We start from the raw sequence: 22,566 nt of genomic DNA, 5'->3' as shown, positions 1-22,566 counted from the left end.
CTGCAACTATACTCTAAGACAGTGGTCCCCAACCCTGTCCTGGGGGCCACTAGCCAGTCGGGTTTTCAGGATATTCGCAATGAATATGCATGAGAGAAAATTTGCATGCCATAACATGCAAATTTTCTCTCATGCATATTCATTGCGGATATCCTGAAAACCCGACTGGCTGGTGGCCCCCAGGACAGGGTTGGGGACCACTGCTCTAAGAGACCCTCTGGCAGGGTGTGCACAAAGGAGATTCTACTTAAAAAGCAAAAACCTGATGAGGCAGGAAGGCCTCACCAGGGAGGAAAAAACATACATCTTTACTGCTTGGTGTCTGCACTGAATTGAAACTAGCCATACCTTAAACTGCAAAATGGCTGAGTTATAAAACAAAGAGCAATCAATCCTGGCTTTCCTAGGTGGGAGGAGAGGAATGGATAGCTCAAAAGACGTTGAATCTCAGGGAATAGAAATAAGGGCTTATAGTGGCGGACTGGAGTATTCTGCCATACTCCAATAGTATCTATCAACACAATAAGAAACCAATTGATCTACAGTTTCCCTATATCTGGGAAGGCTCCCAGTTTTTCTGGGTTTGGGCTTTCATTTTAAAAAAGCACTGATGTGGCACTGGAATAGCACATATAGCAAGCAAAATGATTGTGGATTTGGATTTTAGATTTAATTACTTGCTTTTCCAAAGATGAGCTCAAGGCAAGTTGCAGTCAGATATGATAATCATTTCCCCACCATTACCATCTAAGTTCATACCTGTTCCATCTTCTCATATCACTTATGAATGCTCAGACTCAATAGGCCATGGGAGCAAATGTGAGCAGCAGCACTTTATAGAAATGCTTTTAGATTGTGTAGGGTTGGTCTAGTTTTGCCAGTTTGTTCTCCTAGTGTTAACCTAACTGCTCTTTGAGTTTAATCATATGATGTCGCTACGAATATCGGTATAGAAAAGTTTATAAATAAATAAATAAGTAATCAGTAATTATAATTCTAAAGGCAGAGTGCCTTTATTTAAATGCTGCTTTTTTTTCCTAAAAAAAAAAAAGAGATAGAGCAGCTTTCAAACTAGAACATGGGGGAAAACCAACAGTCATTCAGCAATGCATGTTTCAGAGGAAGGCATTTTGAAAGGATACTAAAATAAGGGAGTTAGGACATCCTGATAGAGACGTTACAAGGAAAGTAAAAGTAGCTCATGTGCCTATAAGTACAGAATCTCCTCAATTAAAAGATTGAAATTATCCCATCAACCAATAAGCATATTGTTAATACAAAAAAAAAAACAAACAAAAAAACAACCATACTTTAAAATAACTGCATGCTAATGCCGGAAGTCTAAAAGTAAAAAGTGAAGGTTAGAATGTATAGCATTGAATTATGAAGTAGGCATAATTGGCATCTCAGAGATCTGGTGGAAGGAGGATAACCAATGGGACACTGCTATACTAGGATACAGATTATATCACAATGATAGGGTGGATCAACTTGGTGGGAGGGGGTGCTTCTGAATGTCAGGGATGGCATAGAGTCTGACAGGATAAAGATCCAGCAGCAGATTAAATGCATTGTAGAAGCTTTATGGGTGGCAATTCCATGTGTGATGGGGAACAGTATAGCAGTGGTGGTATACTTAACATTCACCTGGCCAAAATGAAAAGGCAGACGATGAGATGTTAACAAATTTGACAGCACAGTAACAATGGGAATTTTCAATTACCCCAAGACTGATTGGGTAAATGTTAAATCAGGACAGGCTAGGGAGATAAAGTTTCTAGAAGAAATAAATGACTGCTTCATTGAGCAGTTGAACTGGGAACTGTTGTGAGGCGGAGCCATTTTAGACCTAATTCTTAGCAGAATGCAGGATGGTGAAAGAGGTAATGGTGGTGGGGCTGCTCAGCAACAGTGACGATACTGTGATTACATTTGACATAATGCTGCGCACCCCGGCCGCACCTGGGCCTGCTCACCTTCTTCCTAGCTCCGCGGGTTCCGGACTCGCCTCCCCCGCTGCCACGGCAAACCAGCTGCATCCTCGGCCTCAGGCAGCAGTGTCCCCGGCTCCCTTGAGCGCTTCGGCGTCCAAGGCCTCGCTCCCCGCACCACACCAGGGCTCGGTGTCCTCCGCTGCTTCGGCTCCGCCCCTAGGCATGCGCTTGCATACCGGCCAGCCCTTTAAAGGGCTAGGGGCGGGAAACTGCTCCGCGGCGCGTCCTGATGATGTCATGTAAGCACAGTACTTAAGCGAGGGCCTGCACCTCAGTCCCTCGCCTTGGCAAACGGGTCGTCACATTCAGTGTGAGCTAGTTGCTGTCCTCATATTTGTTCCTGTATTCCTGTGCTTGTTCCTGTGTTCCTGTGCTTGTTCCAGTATTCCTGAGTTCCTTCGTTGTTCCCGTGGTCCTTCCTGAGTTCCGGTGCCTGTTGCTGTGTTCCATCGTCCTGAGTTGTTCCACGTTCCGCATCCCAGGTTGTACCCTTCTCGGACCGATACTCAGTACTGACCTCGGCTTGCCTTTGACAACGCTCAGACTGATACCTGGAACTGACCTTTGCTTGCCTTTGACCACGCTCGGACTGATACCTGGAACTGACCTTAGCTTGCCTTTGACCACGCTCGGACTGATACCTGGAACTGACCTTTGCTTGCCTTTGACCACGCTTGGACTGATACCTGGAACCGACCCTTGCTTTGGCTGACCATCCCTGGATGGATACCCTGGCTTTCACTCTTGTGCTCCATTCAGACACTCTCTTCACTTCTCCTGTGACCACCAGGTCTGCCTGCTTTGATAGTGGCAGCAGCCTTCCTCGAGCTAGACTAATAGGTGCTGCCTACCCTGCCCGGAGGACTTTCTGTTCCTGCTACGTCCCTGTAGTCTCCGGTACTCTCTCTTCCAGCCTAGCTCATCCATTCAATGTCAGCTGAGCACCCTTACTCCTTGTGGACACACCTCTCCAGCAGCTCTCCAGGAGACCCCTAGAGGCCCACCTAAGCCCAGGCAGCCCGGGAATCCAAGGGCTCAACCTGTGGAGACCTCGAGCCGTTATTGGTGAAGCTCCAGGTTGCCTCTGTCTCCTTGTGTGCTCCGCCTCCTGGTGGAGGCACCCCCTCAGAGGGCCTGGCGCAGGATTGGTACGGCCCTCAGAGGGCCGTACCAATCCTGCACCAGGCCAAGGGTCCACCTCCAGCGCAACACATAATGACTGGAGGGAGGACATTAAATGAATTTACATCTCTAGCATTAAACTTTCAAAAGGAAGATTTTGATAAAATGAGAAAAATAGAAAAATGTGCAGCTACAAAAATTAGGAGTTTACCCTACTCCAGATGTATTCCACACATTAAATATTGGAAGGAAGGAAAATGACTGCTGGCATGATAAGGTGAAAGAGGCTATTTTAGTCAAAAGAACTTCTTCCAAAAATTGGAAAAAGGATCCATTTAAAGAAAAAAGAAAAAAGCATAAGCATTGGCAAGTTAGATGTAAAACATTCACAAGGTAGGCTAAAAGAGAATTTGAAAGGAAGCTGGCCAAAGAGGCAAAAACTCACAATAACACTTTTTAAAATCTATCCAAAGCAGGAAACCTGTGAGGGAGCAGATTGGACCGTTTCATGATCAAGGGCTTAAAGAAGCACTTAGGGAAGATAAGTGCTGCGTGTCCCAGCCGCGCTGGTACCACAACTGGGCCTGCTCACCTCGAGTTCCCCTCTGCAGGGCCCGGACTGTCCTTCCTTGCCACGGCTGCCAGTCCCCGGCGTCCCCGGTGCCTTCCCCGGATGTCCTCTGTTGCTCAGGCCTCTTGGCGGAGCTCCCGCAGGGGCTCCGCGTCCTCGGCGTCCTCGGTTACGCCCATAGGTGTATGCGCTGCCAACACTCCGTCTCTTAAAGGGCCCAGGGTGGGAACCTAAGCCCGGCTGCCTCCCGAGGACGTCACCTGAGCACAGTACTTAAGACGAGGTCCTTCCCCCAGAACCTTGCCTTGGCAAACGGGTCGTTGTACTTGTATGAGCTAGTTGCCGTCCTCGTTCCTGTGTTCCTGTACTTGTTCCAGTGTTCCCATGTTCCTGGGCTTGTTCCAGTGTTCCTGTGCCTGTTCCAGTGTTCATGCATCTGTTCCTGTGTTCCTGATCTCGTTCCAGTGTTCCTGCGTTTGTTCCTGTCTTCCTTCATTCCTGAGTCCTGTTCCACATTCTGCAACCAGGTTGTACCTTCTCGGACTGATTCCCAGTACTTACCTTGGCCTGCCTCTGACTACGCTTGGACTGATACCCGGAACTGACCTCTGCTTGCCTCTGACCACGCTTGGACTGCTACCTGGAACTGACTTTTGCTTTGGCTGACCATCCTTGGATGGATACCCTGGCTTTGACCCTTGTGCTCCATTCGGACACTCTCTTTGCTTCTCCTGAGACCACCATGCCCACCTGTCTTGACGCTGTCTGCGGCCTTCCACGAGCTAGACCACTAGGCGCTGCCTATCCTGCCTGGAGGATCTTCAGTTCCTGCCTTGTACCCGTGGTCTCTGGTACTCTCTGTTCCGGTCTAGCTCATCTGTTCACCATCAGCCGTGCCCCGCTACTCTTTGTGGGCACACCTCTCCACTTTTTCTCCGGGAGACCCCTATAGGCCCACCTAAGCCCAGGCAGCCCGGGAATCCAAGGGCTCAACCCACGGAGCCCCCGGGACGTTATTGGTGAACCTCCAGCTTGTGCTCTGCCTCCTGTCGGCAGGTGTCCTCTGGGATCCCTCAGAGGGCCATACCTATCCTGCACCAGGCCAAGGGTCCACTTCCAGCGCAACAATAAGGCCATCATGGAAAGACTAAATAAAATTATTTGGTGTTTACTGCTGAGATGTTGGGGAGATTCAGAAGAATTGAAACAAATCTCAGGTGAAGTTGGATGAAATAAGTCAGACTGACAAACTAACTAAATAGTAACAAGTCACCCAGACCAGATGGTATACACCCTAGAGTTCTGAAAGAATTAAAAAAAGAAATTACAGATCTATTAATAGTGGGCTGGATTTTAAATGCCCTGCATGCATAAATCAGGCCGGATTTACGCGCGCAGGGCCCTTGCGCACCGGCGCGCCTATTTTGCATAGGCCACCGGCACGCGCACAGCCCCGGGATGCATGTAAGTCCCGGGGCTTCGTAAAAGGGGCGGGGAGGGGGCGTGTCAGGGGGTGGTTTGGGGCAGGACCGGGGGCGTGGCGCCGGCCCGGGGTGTGGTCGAGGCCTCCGGACCAGCCCCCCGGGTCGGGTGATGGTGCGCCAGCAGCCCGCTGGCGCGCACAGATTTACGTCTGCTTTCAGCAGGCGTAAATCTACCAACAAAAGGTAGGGGGGTTTAGATAGGGCCGGGGGGGGGTGGGTTAGGTAGGGGAAGATGCGGGGGGGTGGAAAGAAAGTTCCCTCCGAGGCCGCTCCGAAATCGGAGCGGCCTCGGAGGGAACAGGCAGCGCACGCTGGGCTCGGCGCGCGCAGGTTGCACAAATGTGCACCCCCCTTGCGCGCGCGTATCTTATAAAATCCAGCGTACTTTTGTTCGCGCCTGGTGCACGAACAAAAGTACGCGCTCGCGCAAAATTATAAAATGTACCCCAGTAATTTTTAAACTATCATTAAAATCGTCCATTGTACCTAAAGATTGGAAGGTGACTAATGTAACCCTAATCTTTAAAAAAGACTCTTGAGTGATCCCAGAAACTATACACCAATAAGTCTAACCTCAGTACTGGGAAAAATCTGTTACGCATGCCACCCGCGGCAGCCCCGCGGGGCGGCTGTCTCACCTTTTCAGATGGACTCCAGCTCCTCGCTCCTCTTCGCTGGCGGCAGTGGGCCGCCAGCTCCGACCTCGAGTTCTCTCCAGTGCCTCCAGCCCTGCCACGCTACCAATGTTACTAGCCAAGATGTCCCTGTTCGTCGGGCCTCTCCAAGTCGCCCGCGGAGAGACGCCACCATCAGCGCCACCCCCCCCCCCCCCCCAGGAATGCACGCACGTGCATCATTGATTCTTTTAAAGGGCCCGCGGAGGGAACCTGGCCGCGGACCTGGATGCTGACGTCAGACTCTTCACGGTATAAAAGCTCAGGCCTTGCTCCATAGCATTGCCTTTGCAACAGGCCTCCTCGTACTCCTTGCACTCATTGCTGATCCTAGATTCGTCTCATCGTTGTGTTCCTGTTTTCCTGTGGTTCCTGGTTCCTGTTCTCCTAGTTCCTGTTTCATCTATGTGTTGGACTGACTCTCTGGATTTGACCTCTGCTACGCCTGACTACTCTTCAGCTTCTCTCAAGCACTGGACCTCCACTACACCTGATTACTCTTCAGCTTCTCTCCAGCCCCGGACCTCCGCTACACCTGACTACTCTTCAGCTTCTCTCTAGCCCCGGAGCTCCGCTACACCTGACCATGCCTGCCTTATCCATGCCCTGAACCTTACTTTGAACGATTATGCTACAGACTTTCCTGTGTTCAGAGTTCTACATTGCTTGCCACACCTTCCACTGGCTGCCGGCTCTGATCCTAGCCTGTCCCTTCGCCTATCCACTGGACGTGGACTTTCATGGCTTAGGCCTTCCTTTGCTTGAGCGCCTCCAGTTCCTCATTGTTCCTTTGGCACCTGAGTTCCAGTACCGAATCCAGTCCAGGATAGGACTACGCCATCTATCGACTGCTGTCTCTGGGCTGAATCACCATTCATCTCTAGCTAACCTCGAGGCCCATCTAAGTCCTGCCAGCCACGGCACCCAAAGGCTCAACCTGAGGGGAACGAGGACAGGTATAGTGAAGCTCCAGCGGCCTCTAGCTTCAGCCCACTCCACCTGATGATGGTGGGGACCCATAGGTCCTCGCCTACGGGTTGCCTCAACCCCACCTCAGCCCAAGGGTCCAGCTCCGATGCAACAAAATTGTGGAAATTATTTTAAAGAACAAAATCACAGAACATATAGCAAGAGATTTAATGGGATACAGCCAGCATAGGAAAGGGAAATCTTACCTCACCAAAGTGCTACATTGTTTTGAAGGGTTAATAAACATGTGGATAATGGTGAGCTAATGGAAGTAGTGTAGTTTGAATTTCAGAAAGTGTCTGATGATGTGCTACATGAGAGTCTCCTGAGAAAATTAAAAAGTCACAGGATAGAAGGCAATGTCATCTTGTGGATTGCAAACTGGTAAAAGATTGTAAATAAAGAGTAGGACTAAGTGGTCAATTTTCTCAGTGGAGAAAAGTAAACAGTGGAATAACTCAGAAATGTGTACTGAGATTGATGCTTTTTAATCTATTTCTAAATGATCTAGAAAGGGGCATGATAAGTGAGGTGCTCAAATTTGCAGATGACATAAATGTATTCTGAGTTGTTAAATCAAGGGTGGATTGTGAAAAATTGCAGGAGGACCTTGAGAGGCTGGAAGACTGGGCATTCAAATGACAGATAAAATTGAATGCAGACAACTGCAAGGTGATGCACATGGGGAAAAGTAACACACACTGTAAATGCAATGTTAAGTCCCATATTAGGAGTTACCAATCAGGAAAAGGATCTGGGCATCATTGTGAACAATACATTGAAATCCTAGGCTCAGTTCTGTAGCAGTCAAAAAAGCAAACAGAATTCTATGAGTTATTAAGAAGGGAATGGTGAATAAAACAGAAAATGTTATAATGCCTCTGTATGGCTCCATGGTGATACTGCACCTTGTGTACTGTGTATAGTCCTGGTCACCGCATCTAAAAAAAGATAGAGTTGCACTGGAGAAGGTACAGAGAAGGATGATGAAAATGATAAAGGGGATGGAACAGCTCCCCTATGAGGAAAGGCTAAAGAGGAAAGGACTTTTCAGCTTGGAGAAGAGACAGCTGAGGGGGGATATGATAGAGATCTTTAAAATCATGAGAGATCTAGAATGTGAATCGGTTATTTACTCTTTTGGATAATAGAAGGACTACGGGGCACTACATGAAGTTAGCAAGTAGCACATTTAAACTAATTGGAGAAAATTATTTTTCTTTCAATGCACAATTAAGCTCTGGAATGTGTTGCCAGAGGATGTGGTTAGTGCAGATAGTGTAGCTGGGTTTAAAAAAGGTTTGGATAAGTTCTTGAAGGAGAAGTCCATTAACTGCTATTAATCAAGTTGACTTAGGAATTAATAGCCACTGCTATTACTGGCATCGGTAGCATGGGATAAACTTAGTGTTTGGGTACTTGTCAGGTACTTGTAACCTGGATTGGCCACTGTTGGAAACAGGATGCTGGGCTTCATGGACCCTTGGTCTGACCCAGTATGGCAATTTTGTATGTTCTTATGTTCTTAGCCAAGTAGACATACCGGTGAATTTTCAAAGGAATTACTCGTGTAAATGTAACATACTGTTGTAGCAATTTTCAAAAGCCATTTATGTGCGTAAAGTGCACTTATACATGTAAATCCTATGGGCAATTCAATGGCATATATTATTGCAATTTTCAAAAGCCCACTTTACATGAGTAAAGTGCATTTACTTGAGTAAACCCCAGTTTTATGTATGTAAATGCTTTTGAAAAGCAGGCCCATAGGGAATAGTCACTACTTATCACTATGGAATAGCAGCATGGGATCTGTTTACTGTTTCGGATCTTGAAAGGTACTTGTGTCGTGTATTGGCTATTGTTAGAAACAGGATACTGAGCTTAATGGCCCCTCGGTCTGACCCAGTATGGCAAATCTTATGTTTTATGTTCTTATGTGTTATGCTTTTCAGAGCACTACATAATTGCAATTACAGGGTTCAATCTGAGAGTATCTAACACAGACATGAATTAATTAATTAATTAATTTATTTATTTAAAAGATTTGCAGCCTGCCTGATTAGAGATTCTTGGTGGCTGACAATAACACATATATAAAACCATATACAAGTTAAAATGAATCTATATGCTTAAAAGTCTTGTATTGGTCACAATGTCATGTCCAGGCCTGAATAGTGGAAGGTGCACTGTTCAAAGACAAGATGCTCTGTCTGCAAAGCCCTGTCTCTCAGGATCCCACACACAGGAACAGGCAGATGCACACTCAAGCAAACCCACATATACACAAACACATACACACAGTCACAGTCTCCCCTAACAAAAACAAACAGGATCCCGCAAACATACATATGAACACAAAGGCTCCCTCCCCACACACACATATATAGACAGAGGCTCCCACAAACACATACACACAGGCTTCCTCGCATGCATACAGATACACAGACTTCCCCTCATATATACACACACACAAGCTTCCACACACATCCACATACACATACACAGGGCATCTACTTCAGACACTGCTAGACCCCCCTTCTTCACCATTGTGGGATGGGGTACACAGACGCCCTCTCCTTTTGCCATTGTGAGATGGGAACGATGGCGGCCATCCTGAAAGCCTCTTCTGCTGGTATTAAGCACTCCTGATTGGCTGAGCCCTAAGTAGGTGGTCTATGACCCACCTAGGCCCAACTGTGGGTATGCCACTGTTGTGGATTTTGAGCTGGTTAAAAGAGTCTAAGAATAACTGGTCAGTTCTTTCAATGGAATAAAGTAAATAGTGTTGTGGCCCAGGGATCTGTACTAGAACTGGTGCTTTTTAATCTTCTTCTATAACGATTGCTATTTAGTGCTCTCTACAGTTGGGCAATGAGTCTCTAGTATAATATTTTTTCATGGCATTTTATAGAGAGCTTCCCTAATTTTCTATATGCTTTCTGTTAATTACTTCCCACGCAGATAATGACCCAGGTTCTGCGATGAAACACAGCTCCAGCAAGACACACGCACTGGACCCCTCTGTCCCATCCCTTTTGCAGTTTGGTAAATAATATATCCACACCCGGCAAGTTGTAATCCTAATGTTACTCAACAATGCTGAACAGAATGACAAATGCAGAGATGGATGTGGCTGAAAAATAATGAATACAGAGGTAAAACAGACAATAGCAGTGAACAGAAATTGTATATGGGTGATGGTAGAAAAATGAGGCACATCCCTACTTTCAGTTCTGCTATTTAAACAGAAGTTTCTTCCAGAGCAACTTAAGTTGAAAAGACGGCTATGGAAAAGTTGACAGTATAACTTTCTGTATGGGTGGTGGTGAAGTGCTTATTTCCGGTTATGAGCTCAAGAAGATGCAGTCCTGGGTGGAATTTATGGAACAGTAGTTCCTGACCATCTAATGAATAGGTCTGTTTACCAAAACTTGATCATGCGCTAATACCTGCTAACACATGTTCGTAATAAATAGGCCCCAGTGAGATTAATAGAGTCTGTGAACTAACAATGGCTGTTAATGAGCATTAACTCATTATTGCACTTTGGTAAATAGACCCCAAAACATCAGCTTTCTCTTGTCTGGAGCAATATTTATTATTTTCACTTTTGTTTGATTTTAAAATTTATAGCTGTTATGGACCAGACAACCCTAGCAACATCGGGCAGTTTTCCCTAGTTAGTATCTAAAATCGTTAACTAAGACATAAAACAACAGTGTGCGACTGACACCGCTAGTATCCAGCAAGATGCTGCCTGATAAGAAGGGCCAATTGGGATAGGAGAGTGTGTTCTGACCTGAAAACTCTGCAAAGACACGAACAGAGAGAGAGAGAGTAGCTAGAGGGGAAGGCTGAAACAATCGCTCTGCTTCCCTGACCACAACAATCCAGGAGAGAGAGAAATCTGCCAGTCAGGAAGAGAATGTGGGTTTCCCTCTCTCTGGGAAGATGAAAAACCAAAACAGTAAGTTGGTGAAGGGCTGGAATTTCACATGCAGGGCTAAAGTGCTGGGAGAGGCGAGTTGAAATGAAAGTATCTGCTTACCACTGTCTGACAGTCACACCCTCCTGGGAAAAGCTTGCAAAACTAAAAGGATCTGGCTAATTCCTGCAGATTGTGCTAAAAAGCAGCAGTCTGCAACTAGATCAATAACTGTTTAACACAGACAGACCTTCCACAGACTACCTTGATGTGAGGGAAAGAAATTGCTCCAGACAAGAGAAAGCTGATGTTTTGGGGTCTATTTACCAAAGTGCAATAATGAGTTAATGCTCATTAAGAGCCATTGTTAGTACACAGACTCTGTTAATCTCACTGGGGCCTATTTATTACCAACATGTGTTAGCGGGTATTAGCGCATGATCAAGTTTTGGTAAACAGACCTATTCATTAGATGGTCAGGAATTACTGTTCCATAAATTCCACCCAGGACTGCATCTTCTTGAGCTCATAACCGGAAATAAGCACTTCACCACCACCCATACAGAAAGTTATACTGTCAACGTTTCCATAGCCGTCTTTTCAACTTAAGTTGCTCTGGAAGAAACTTCTGTTTAAATAGCAGAACTGAAAGTAGGGATGTGCCTCATTTTTCTACCATCACCCATATACAATTTCTGTTCACTGCTATTGTCTGTTTTACCTCTGTATTCATTATTTTTCAGCCACATCCATCTCTGCATTTGTCATTCTGTTCAGCATTGTTCAGTAACATTTGGATTATAACTCGCCGGGTGTGGATATATTATTTACCAAACTGCAAAAGGGATGGGAAAGAGGGGTCCAGTGCGTGTGTCTTGCTGGAGCTGTGTTTCATCACAGAACCTGGGCCATTATCTGCATGGGAACAGAGGGCCCCAGACACAAAGTTTTATACCTTGTGGCTAGATCCCATCTTTACACACTTTTACCTGCTAGGAGTGTTGTATTCCTTGTTTGTTTGTGTTTTTTTTAATTCTGATCTCCCTCCCCAGAGAGGAGTTGCAGTTGTTCCCATAAGCAAGGAAACACAGAAGGTAAAAAGACAAAGAGAGATTAAAGGTTAAGAGAGACGGCAAAATAAGGAATAGTATGTGAGATGGAAAGAATGAGGAAGGAAGGAAGAAAAGGAGAAAATGACAAGAAGGGGAGGCAGAAAAATCAAAGGGAAAGAGCAAAAAGGAAAAAAAAAAAAAAAGAAAAACAGAGACAGAGAAAAGCTAAAAGGAGATGAGACTAGACAGGAAGAGCAAAGAGAGTCAACGCAGCGAAGGCCTTGTGCCAGTGCTACCAGGAGACGCCAGGGCCTTGTGCAGAGGAAGGTGGAAAAGAAGCACAGTCAGTTCTGAGGAAGATTAAAGAAGTTGAAACAGGGTAATAGGGGAAAAAAAGGAAAGAAGGAGGAGACGAGTTGGAAGCAGATCCTGATGGCGAGGAGGAGTAATGGACAGAAAGAAAGCTAAGGTATTAGGCAGCATTTTCTGGTACACAAGATAGAGCCAGAAATCCCCCTGAAGGTGCCAGAATACCTTTTCAGCAGACAGGTGCTACCAAGAAGGATAAGAAAACAGGAATAGACCCTCCTTAGTGGCAGCGACCTGCACAAAAGGTACATTGGCTCGTTAACACTCGTTTTCTCTCTTCTCTCGCCCCTTCTCTCTTCCTATCTGCTCCCTCTCCCCCCACCCTGGTTTTTTGTAATTTCCTCCTTCAGTTATATTGAAAACCGGCCTGATGTGCCCACGAATGTTGATATGTAAAAGCTAACAAATAAATAAATAAATTAAATAAATGGATAAGATAAATAAATAAATAAAATACATTTCTGGCATTACGCTGTGTACCAGAAAAAGCTAAGTTAATGCCCTGTTCCCTCTCCTTCATTACTAGATTTCCCTCCCAGGCTATTCCCCATTTGGATATTTATTTTTCTCTTCCCCTTTAACTGCTTCCTCCCTGTTCCTTTGTTATTTGTTCTGTTTCTCATGGATATTTTCAAATTAGCACGGTGCCCCTCTGTCAGCACAGCACCAGCAGCATTTCTCCCCCAGACCCAGTAGAGCAGGAAAGAGATGGTGCGTCTTTCTCTAGATCCCCAGCACCAGCTGAGGGTTGAAGTGCCAGAAGGTCTGGGGTGAGCACAGGATTCTGGAGAATATGTGAACTCTCCCAGAGAGCAGATGCTAGGTTTCTGAATCTGGGAGCACCAGATCAGAAGCAGACAGATCCCAGGTAGGGGGAAACGTCCAGCTTTAGGTCAGAAGGAGCAAGCGGTTCAGTCTGGGGTTTTCAACTCTCTTGCCAAAGATTTTCACACTGAGAACTCCCAAGAAAGCCGATCTTCAGAATCCTATAGTCAGGTGACCTACCCACATCTAAGTATTCTTGTGTATATTTCCTGAATATAAAAACGGCCCTTCTCAATACAGCTTTCTTTTTGTTTCAACTTAGGCACTTAGGGGCCTACACAATAAAGCTTGTTCTGTGCACCAAAAACCGTTTTGCAAGCATGTGCTAGGCAATAACAGCTAAGTGCATGCTAATCCGGATTCAGAAGATGTCAATAGCTAAGCACTAAAATTAGCATGTAGTCACACTTAAATGTAGACATATCACATGCAAACAAGTCTTTAGCATATGCATGAGAAACAGTGGTGAGCTCTCCATCATATGCTATACTGTATACTGTGTGCTTACTAATGATGACAATTTAATACTTGCCTTGGAGCAGGCATTAAATCTTTAGCATGCACGCTAGGCCTAACATTATTTGGCTGCATCTGGAAACCCCACTGCTAACTGCCCCAAAAGAGACAGGAACAGTTCACACAGGGTTTTTTTTCCCTGTTCCCTACTGACAATTTATTCGCTCCCCTACCTTTTGACTCAGCCACCCCCCATCAATATCATCACTCAACCCGACAGCTATCAGGCACCACCTTCGATATCTGAAGAAAACTGACTCCCAAGCCCCCTCTACCCTTCCCAACAGGGGGAAGCTTCATGCTAGGGAGTCAGAGGGAGCTCAGGGGAGGAGTGCAATATTTTCCTGGGGGGGATGATGGCTTGGATGTCTGATGGCTACTAGAGAGAAGGTGGAGTGCTGGTGTGGAGAGCGAATCCCGTGTACTAACCAGGCCTTTCACTTTGGGGCAGTTAGCACTGGGGAATGCCAGAGGTAGATGGCATGTACATTGCATTTTTGTGGGTTAATCTGTGTGCTACCATTATATACACAGTTTAGAAGTGATTATTTTTTTAGTCTTCACATGCTATTATGCTAAATGCCACTGGAGTGTATACATGTTACATTTTTAGTGATGTAACCCTTACCCAGGTTCTTTAGTCTCAAGGGCACACAATCACATTTATAATCCCTAGGGCTGACTCCTTCCCAGCTCGACTCTTGATCCCTGAGGGGGGATTCTTTCTATGGGGGAAGACTCTCGTCTATGGCCCAGACAATGAAAGAAGCACTAGTGTGTCCCTTGTGTGTATTTATTGCTGTGGCATCCTCTGGAGGGAGATGCTGTGAATAACCAAACAGATCCAAGAGATGGGTGTTAAATAATAATTTACTGATTGGTTTAAGGCAAATAAAAGGCCCTCTTTAAATACTTGTGCAGTTACAGATAATGTCTTTACAAATAGAGTGTCTCACTGATGGTAGGTGTCCTTTTCTTTCAGCGCACTAGTCGAGCTTCCCATGTTGGTGTAAATTGTGCACCCAAAGCTCTCCCAGCGGCTTAACTGGGGTTGCTAAGTATGGGTTCCCCTACTAGCATAGTAAAATCCTACCTTACAGTCCAGCATCTTCCCGAACAGCCAGCCCGGTGTCCTGGTCCCAAATTAGTGGAGATCCAGATGTGGTCTCCTCGCTCTCCCTTGACTTCATTAAGCTGCTCTGAAAGGCTGACTCCTCGGGTTGAAAAGACTTTGGGTGGGAACCTGCTGATCCAGCCTAGTCCCAGTGAAGAGGGGTGGCATAGAACATCTTCATAATACAAAAGTTTATTCTCCTTCTTAAAATAAGAGGATACATTTCGGCCATCAAAAATCTCACTCAGAAAGATCTGCCACCGATCTTGCCCACTTAGTGGGTAGAGTGGTGCTCACCGATCTTCAGTCCTCTGGATTGAGAGCCCTTTTGCCCCAAAGGGAAATCCGCCAAAAATGTATCTACTGAACTAAATACTTAGGGATCCTCTGGCAGGTTGTGAACAGAGGCCAATCCCCTACATCAAAAAGCAGAAATCTGATGAGGCAGGAGGAAAAAATCCTACATCTTGTTTCTCTGGTGTCTCCTCTATAATGAAACTAGCCACGCCTTAAACCACAAAATGGCTGGTTATAAAAGGCATGAGTAATCAATCCCTGCTCTCCTAGGTGGGAGGCAGGCAAGAGGGGATGGATAGCTCAAGATGTTTTAGAAAAAGGGAAACAGAGCTAAGACATATAGTGTCTTAGCTCTGTTTCCCTTTTTCTAAAACATCTTGAGCTATCCATCCCCTCTTGCCTGCCTCCCACCTAGGAGAGCAGGGATTGATTACTCATGCCTTTTATAACCAGCCATTTTGTGGTTTAAGGCGTGGCTAGTTTCATTATAGAGGAGACACCAGAGAAACAAGATGTAGGATTTTTGGGGGGATCTCTGGGGGATTTCTGGGGGATCTGTGAATAGCCATTCTGCTTTTGAGCAAGCCATTCTGCTTTTGAGCAAGGAGTCAGCATTCAAAGCTGGCCATTTAAGTAACTTAGCCAAATATAACGTATTCAGCTACGTTACACAGTATATTCAACGTCACAGCTAAGCTGCTGAATCTACAAATATATATATCCGCTGGTAGCTGTATAAGTTATTACCGGCTAAGTTTAGACCCTCATAACTATGTAGCTAAGTCTGAATATCAGTAGTTAGCTGCATAACTTCTATGGCTTATTTGCTCCTCCCTGATCTGCCCACTATATGCCCACAAGTTATGCGGGTAATGTCTTAGCCATATAAGTAACTTATGCAGCTAAGCGGCAGCTGCTGAACGTAGGCTCATATTCAGTGGCCGCTACTTAAGCCGCATAAGTTACACTTATCTGGTTAAATAGCGCTGAACGTGCTTTGAATATTGACCTCCAAATATTTAATATTTGTTTTGGGTTTTTTTGCTCCAGAGTGCAAAAGACATTTTGATGAATTAGACCTAATAGACAAACATATGTCAACAACTTTATTGGCTAGCTTCCAGCAAGTTTTATCCCCTTGAAGGGTTTATGTAATAAAACATGTGCTACTGAAGAACATTATCAACAGATCCAGTAGAATATCATAGGTAGGAGTGTTCATCAATAAAACTTTCGGTTTGTTTTGTTTTTCCCTCCTCTTTTGTTTTTATTAGGTTGGGGGGGGGGGGGCGGATTGTTAGGTTTTCTTTTGGGTTTGTTTAATTTTCCATTCAGTGCATACTATTTTGATTTATTGCCCACTATTTTTGATTTTGTGCACAAGCACATTAAATCAACATAGTGGCATTCATTCAAAACAGTATGCTTTAAACAAGAAATTTAAAAACACAGCATTTTGTGAATTATTTTATCATTTCAGTTGAGAAAAGATATGAAATGAAATAGGCAATGTCATTAAAAATGATAGCACATCCCTAAGAATAGGCGAGCATAGGGATACTTCATTGATAATTTCCACTCCACCACTGATGCACAAAAACACATATTTGTGCAAATTCTTAAGAGCCCTTTATTCTACTCCAGAAGCCCTAAGATACAAATATATGTACACTGATGGGAAACAGGAGTAGTTGTAAGTGGAAACACTACCATAGCCAGGCAGTTCTATCACTTATGCAAGTAACATTAACATATTTTAAAGGTTTGGGATCTCTGAAAAACAGGAAAGATAGCTGGAATGAACTTGTTTCATCTACTCTTTTGGATAACACCAAACCAATAAGGCTGGCAACATTCCCACAGTTTTAAACACTAACTAAATTTACTATGTACAGTTTGCTTTAAAAGGCCTAATACCCATTTCTCCACCACAAAGAACTGCACTCACTTTTTTAAATAATGTGTTTTTGGAATATCCTAACCCCTACATTACCCTATACAAGGTTCACACCATCTCTCTTATACTAGTTTGCTTATCTTTTTTTCATTCACAAATTCTCCCCTCAATCACACACACACATATAATACTTTACACATGCATGCCACATACTTTAATCTACAGGCACTCTCACACGTATCCACTTTTCATCATCTTCATCACACAGCACATGTCCATGGCACAAGGGATCTTGTGAACTGAATACAGATCAGATGACACAGACACACAGTAACAAAGAAAAATATAAAATACAGTTCTGTGTTGCCCGTGAATGGATTGCTTATCTTTGATTTGCAATGCTGCTGATAAGGCAGTGAGGATAAAGCATTGTAAGCCAAGTAGACGAGCCATGGCATTTTATTTTTTTTAAGTTTCCAGATACATGTCAGACTTCCATAGCACCCTCTTGAACTCTCTTCTAATCATGACAGGTTTTTTTTGTTTGTTTGTTTTTTTTTTTTTTAAATCGGGAATGGAAAATTTCTTTTTTTTTTCCTTTTCTATCTCCTCATCAATACCTATGAAGCAAGTCAGCATGTCAAACTAAAGTGTGGGCGAGTGTTTTGGGATTCTTGTTCAAGACAGCATTGTCACTAAGTTTATTCCACCCAATTTCATAGGCTGGAGATGTTGGGATGGTGCCTTCCCTTATCCAAAAAAAAAAAAAAAAAAAGAATAATAAGCTTCAAACATGAAGCTGATAATGTACTATGCACATCTACTTTCCCCAAGATACCTGGGACTTGCTTTTTTTTTAACATAGCATGTCATTTTCATTGGCTGGAGGTATGAAAATATATTTTTGGAAAAAAAAAAGATTCTAAGTTATGAATTTGGTTAAATTGGGCCCATTGTGAAAAGGTCCATTATTCACAAAAATAGTGCATTATTGGTTGCAAGTTTTTGCAGTGATTCAGTGTGCGATCCTCCATTTTATTATATCAAAGTTATTTTACATTACTTTTCTTGCAACTTCAAAATGGGTAAAAAAAGACAGAGTGTGATTATAGAACAAGTGTTATCTTCATTCACTGATTCCCAATAGATTACATAATTTGGTGATTTTAAATGTTTCATTTTCTTTTCCTAAAAGACTGCTTCACTGTGAATTGTAAATAGTTTCATCTTTTTGGTCTTCTAAAGTAGGTATTGTTGCATGAAACAGAAAATATATATTTCAGTTGCACCTCTGAGATTCACAGTTAAACCACCAGAATATAATTTAGTTACTTAATGTAATCACTGATAAAGCTTTTCTCTAGCTGTCTGCTTTTCTCTTTGCTTACTTATGGCTTTAGGCTCACGCACTGAATGTAGATACAAATTACATTTTGAAGACAGGCATTATGTAGAGGAAGTACACATTGCCCAGTTACAATGAACTTTTCCTATAGTGTCACAAACCAATCCTCAGCTTTACAGAAGGAAACGTGTTATGAAGAATAAACTAAGTTATTTTCATGGAAATGTATGTTTAACCCAAGTCTTTTCACCTTTTCCACAGCCAGTACAAACAATACCTTATTCACAATGGATTATTTTTTTAATTAATCATAAGACCTTGCACACTCTTTTATTTCAGGCAATTTTGCACCTGCTGTGTTTTTGTACCTTTCTGACACCATACAGCAATGCTGAGAGTATGATTGCAAACGTGGATCAACATCAACATCTCTGTTATGATGTACTGTGTGTATGATCTGGGGAGCAAAGCCCAGGAGGTTCACGTGATCCATGATGTGCTCCACAACTGAGCAGTGCAAGATGCTCCATACAAATTTTGTTATCCAAACTATATTTCGAGTGCATTTATTCTTTCCTTGCTATCCATGTTCTCCTAATCAATTCAGTAATCTTTGCACCCTATCAAGTACTATTTTTGAAAAATTAGTACAGGAAATTAATCCTTCTCCCCCTCCCCCGCCGACACATACACACACACACACTCGGTATAATAAGCACAATATAAAAATCTAAAACTACCTACTCCAGGCACAACTAATTTCCTGAGAGCGATTTTGTTATGGAAATAACATGTCACTATATAAGAGGGAGAGGCTGTGTAGTACGATCTGTAACTATTTAATTCACCCGAGGCCACTAGAGGGTGCTGTAAACCAGTTAGTGGAGACGGTTTTTGGGGGGGTTTTTTGCAACATGTCAGTTTCAACAACTTAACAAGTTTCGATTTAACAGTGCACTCAAGAATCATTACTACTTAGTCTTGTAGTTAGATTTTAGAATTTCTATTTGCTACTAAGTAACTGACATTTACCATCTCTTTGATGACTGTTCTTAAAGTATTATTTAAAAATAAGTATCTTACCTTAACTGAGAGTGATGTGGTTGTCTCATATTCCACCTAAATAGCACGTTAATTTGTCAGTGCAAATGGCAGGGCACCATCAGTGTGACAAACTATTTAAGAGGCATTGTGCGACAGATGGAGAGAAACACCAGGAAGGAGCATCCCTGGCATTCTTCACGCCTTCTTCTATTTTTTTTTTGCTGTCTTTCCTACCACATTTCCCCAAGATGGGGGGAAAGAAAAGGATTTTTAACTCTGTCACATGACGCTGGCCATTCCTTGAAGTCCATTTGGTCCAACTCTTCAAGTGCTCTATTCTTTAGGCAAATCTGTCTCAGGGCTGATCAAACTGTCCCCAACCTAGGAACATGAGACTGAAGAAGCCACCGTACTCCTAACGGTATCCAGGCACAGCAATAGTACTTTGCGAACACGGAGACCAGGTCTGTCTCAACAAGCTTTAAGCATTGTAGAGATATATAATTATTATTTTTTTTTTTAAAAAAACAAAATCTTTCAGGTTCCTCCCAGCGTCTTTAGGAACTTGCAGGCATATTATATTTTCTCCCTCTTGATACAGTTAATAATGCTTTTTTTTTTTGTTTGTTTCCATTTCCCTAGCAGATCCACAGTTTCTGAGAGGCACTTTCGTGACTCCACAGCTCCATCAGTTGAGGCTCCGAAAGGGAAGAAATAAGAGAGCGAGACGGGGAGAGAACACAGGGAGGGCAACACTGACACGGGAAAGGGGGTGGAGCAGGAGAGCTGCCTCACTGCCAGCTGCCCCCTGGATCCTAGAGCCGTCTCGGTTCCAAGCCTGCATTCCTGAGAGGAATACATAAGTGCTCACAGCTTGCAAATAAAATAAAAGGTTTTAGTCTCTCTGAAGACTTTTTCATCCTTATTTCATGCAGAAAGAATTCATACCCAATTGTTAAATGTTTAAAGCAAAACCTCTTGTAGCATTTTTTTTTTCAGTCTAATATGGAAACATGCTAAAAACAAAAAAAAAGTTGTCAGTAATGAAAAGCTATAACCTTTTAAATCAGTGGTTCCCAACCCTGTCCTGGGGACCCCCCCAGCCAGTCGGGTTTTCAGGATATTTACAATGAATATGCATGAGAGAAAACAGCATGCACATTTTCTCTCATGCATATTCATTGTGGAGATCCTGAAAACTCGACTGGCTGAGGGGTCCCCAGGACAGGGTTGGGAACCACTGTTTTAAATGATTTCTCATTCAATAAGGATGCTGTTTTTGAACAGGACGTTTAATCCTCGTGCTTTGAAAATGGAACCAACATATTTCCTTCCTCCAGCACCTTTCACTTCCTCTCCCCTCCCACCCACCACCCAAATATTATCCAGGTCCTTAATCTCAACTAAAAGAACAAGCAGGAATTCAGCCTCAGCTCACTGCTCAGATTCTTCACGTGATCTAGTGACGATTATTTAACTAGTGCAGGGATAAACAATGAAAGTTAGCAGTTAGATTGGGTAGTGATATCCATGGGCTTCAGAAGATCTAGTGGGTTCTATTGTGCCATAACTTCTGTTTACACTTTTTTTCAAATATATATATGCATCTCCATTCTTACTATTTGGTAACCAGTAACTTTGTCTCCAGTTTCTACTGGAAGCAAAAAGGAATTTTAGTTCTTCGAGTATTGAATGAATATAGTCATTCAAAATGTTGACCACTAAAACCAAAATGACTACAACTTTTTAAATGGAATTGTATTTGACAGGGGTGAGTGAATCACTGAGATGGATTTGGTTTTTGTCATGGAGGGAAAGAAAAGAGATCTGCAGTTATGAAGTCCAGTCTGCATGTATAGGTCCATTTATTGCTTTTTCTGTGTGCATGCATGTGTTTATTTTATACTGAAACATTTCTGTTAGCAGGATCTGGAGTGGATATTTATCGGCTGGGTTCTCTTGTCATCATAACAAAGAAAATACTCTTGGATTGACTTCCAAACTGTAACTTTATCAAAGGTTTGTGAAAAAGATACCTCTTACCAAAAAGCAGTAAACACAACAACTCAGTAATGGTCAAAAGTAGGGATATATGAAAAAAAAAATCAATTCAGTTTGTTTGGCTCAGTGAATCATTTCAGTCGGTAGGGGATTAAAATATTTTTTTGTGTCTGTGTTTGTGCTATTTATTCATTTGTTTTTAATTAAAGTCAAGGGAGAAGCAAGGCATAGTATTTTGGGCTCAAAAACTGGGATTTTCTATTCAAGTTTAGTGAAACTTGCAAGCAGTCATCAGCAGCAAAGGGAAGAGCATTCCAGGACACCAGGCATGCAGCAAAATGACACCCTGGCATGAATAGGCCAAGACACTAGGGATGTGAATCATTTTTGAACGATTAAAATTATCGTCAGATAATTTTAAAATCGTCCAAAATCGTTAGAGTGCACGATACAATACAAATGCCCACAATTTATCGTCAGGGGCATTTGTATTGTATCGTTAAATAGGGCACACCAAAAAAGCCCCTAAACCCACCCTGACCCTTTAAATCGACCCGACCAATTGCTATTTTTTTTTTAAGGAGGCCCGCGCCACAAAAAAAAACAAACCCATCTGACCCTTTAAATCGACCCCCCCCATCCCGACCCGACCCGACCCATCGCTAATTATTTTTTTACGGAGGCCCGCGCCACAAAAAAAAAAACAAAAAAACCCATCCGACCCCTTAAATCGACCCGACCCGACCCAACCCATCGCTATTTTTTTTTTACGGAGGCCCGCGCCGCAAGAAAAAAAAAACCCATCCGACCCTTTAAATCGACCCCCCCCTCCCGACCCCCCCAAAACCTTTTAAAGTTACCTGGTGGTCCAGGGGGTCCTCGGGGGGCCTCGGGGAGAGAGCCAGGGGGGCCTCGGGGAGAGGAGAGATCCAGGGGGGCCTCCGGGAAAGATTTCCCAGGCATCAGCTGTTCTAAAAAAAAAAAAATGGCGCCGATGCCCCTTTGCCCTTACCATGTGACAGGGTATCCGTGCCATTGGCCGGCCCCTGTCACATGGTAGGAGCACTGGATGTCCGGCACCATCTTTACTCATCAGCCCATATTATACTATGGGCTGATGGCCGGTGCCATGTTTAAAGATGGCGCCGGCCATCTTTACTCATCAGCCCATATTATACTATGGGCTGATGAGTAAAGATGGCCGGCGCCATCTTTAAAGATGGCGCCGGCCATCCAGTGCTCCTACCATGTGACAGGGGCCGGCCAATGGCACGGATACCCTGTCACATGGTAAGGGCAAAGGGGCATTGGCGCCATTTTTTTTTTTTTTTAGAACAGGTGATGCCTGGGAAATCTTTCCCCGA

At 43.8% G+C, this 22,566-nt stretch overlaps 1 protein-coding gene across 1 annotated transcript in view; it reads right to left on the bottom strand.

The window, feature by feature from the left end:
• DSEL (dermatan sulfate epimerase like) overlaps positions 1–19,947 on the bottom strand; it is a 40,978-nt gene extending 21,031 nt beyond the window's left edge. The window contains exon 1 of the mRNA XM_029590916.1: positions 19,241–19,947. The gene's annotated coding sequence lies outside the window, so the exon portion shown is untranslated. The remainder of the gene's footprint in view (positions 1–19,240) is intronic.
• Positions 19,948–22,566: the final 2,619 nt, after the last annotated feature.

Source organism: Rhinatrema bivittatum, chromosome 2 (assembly GCF_901001135.1).
Source record: "Rhinatrema bivittatum chromosome 2, aRhiBiv1.1, whole genome shotgun sequence".
NCBI classification, from domain to species: Eukaryota; Metazoa; Chordata; class Amphibia; order Gymnophiona; family Rhinatrematidae; genus Rhinatrema; species Rhinatrema bivittatum.
Note: the sequence above shows the minus strand (reverse complement) of the source record. Positions and strands in the feature narration are given on the sequence as shown.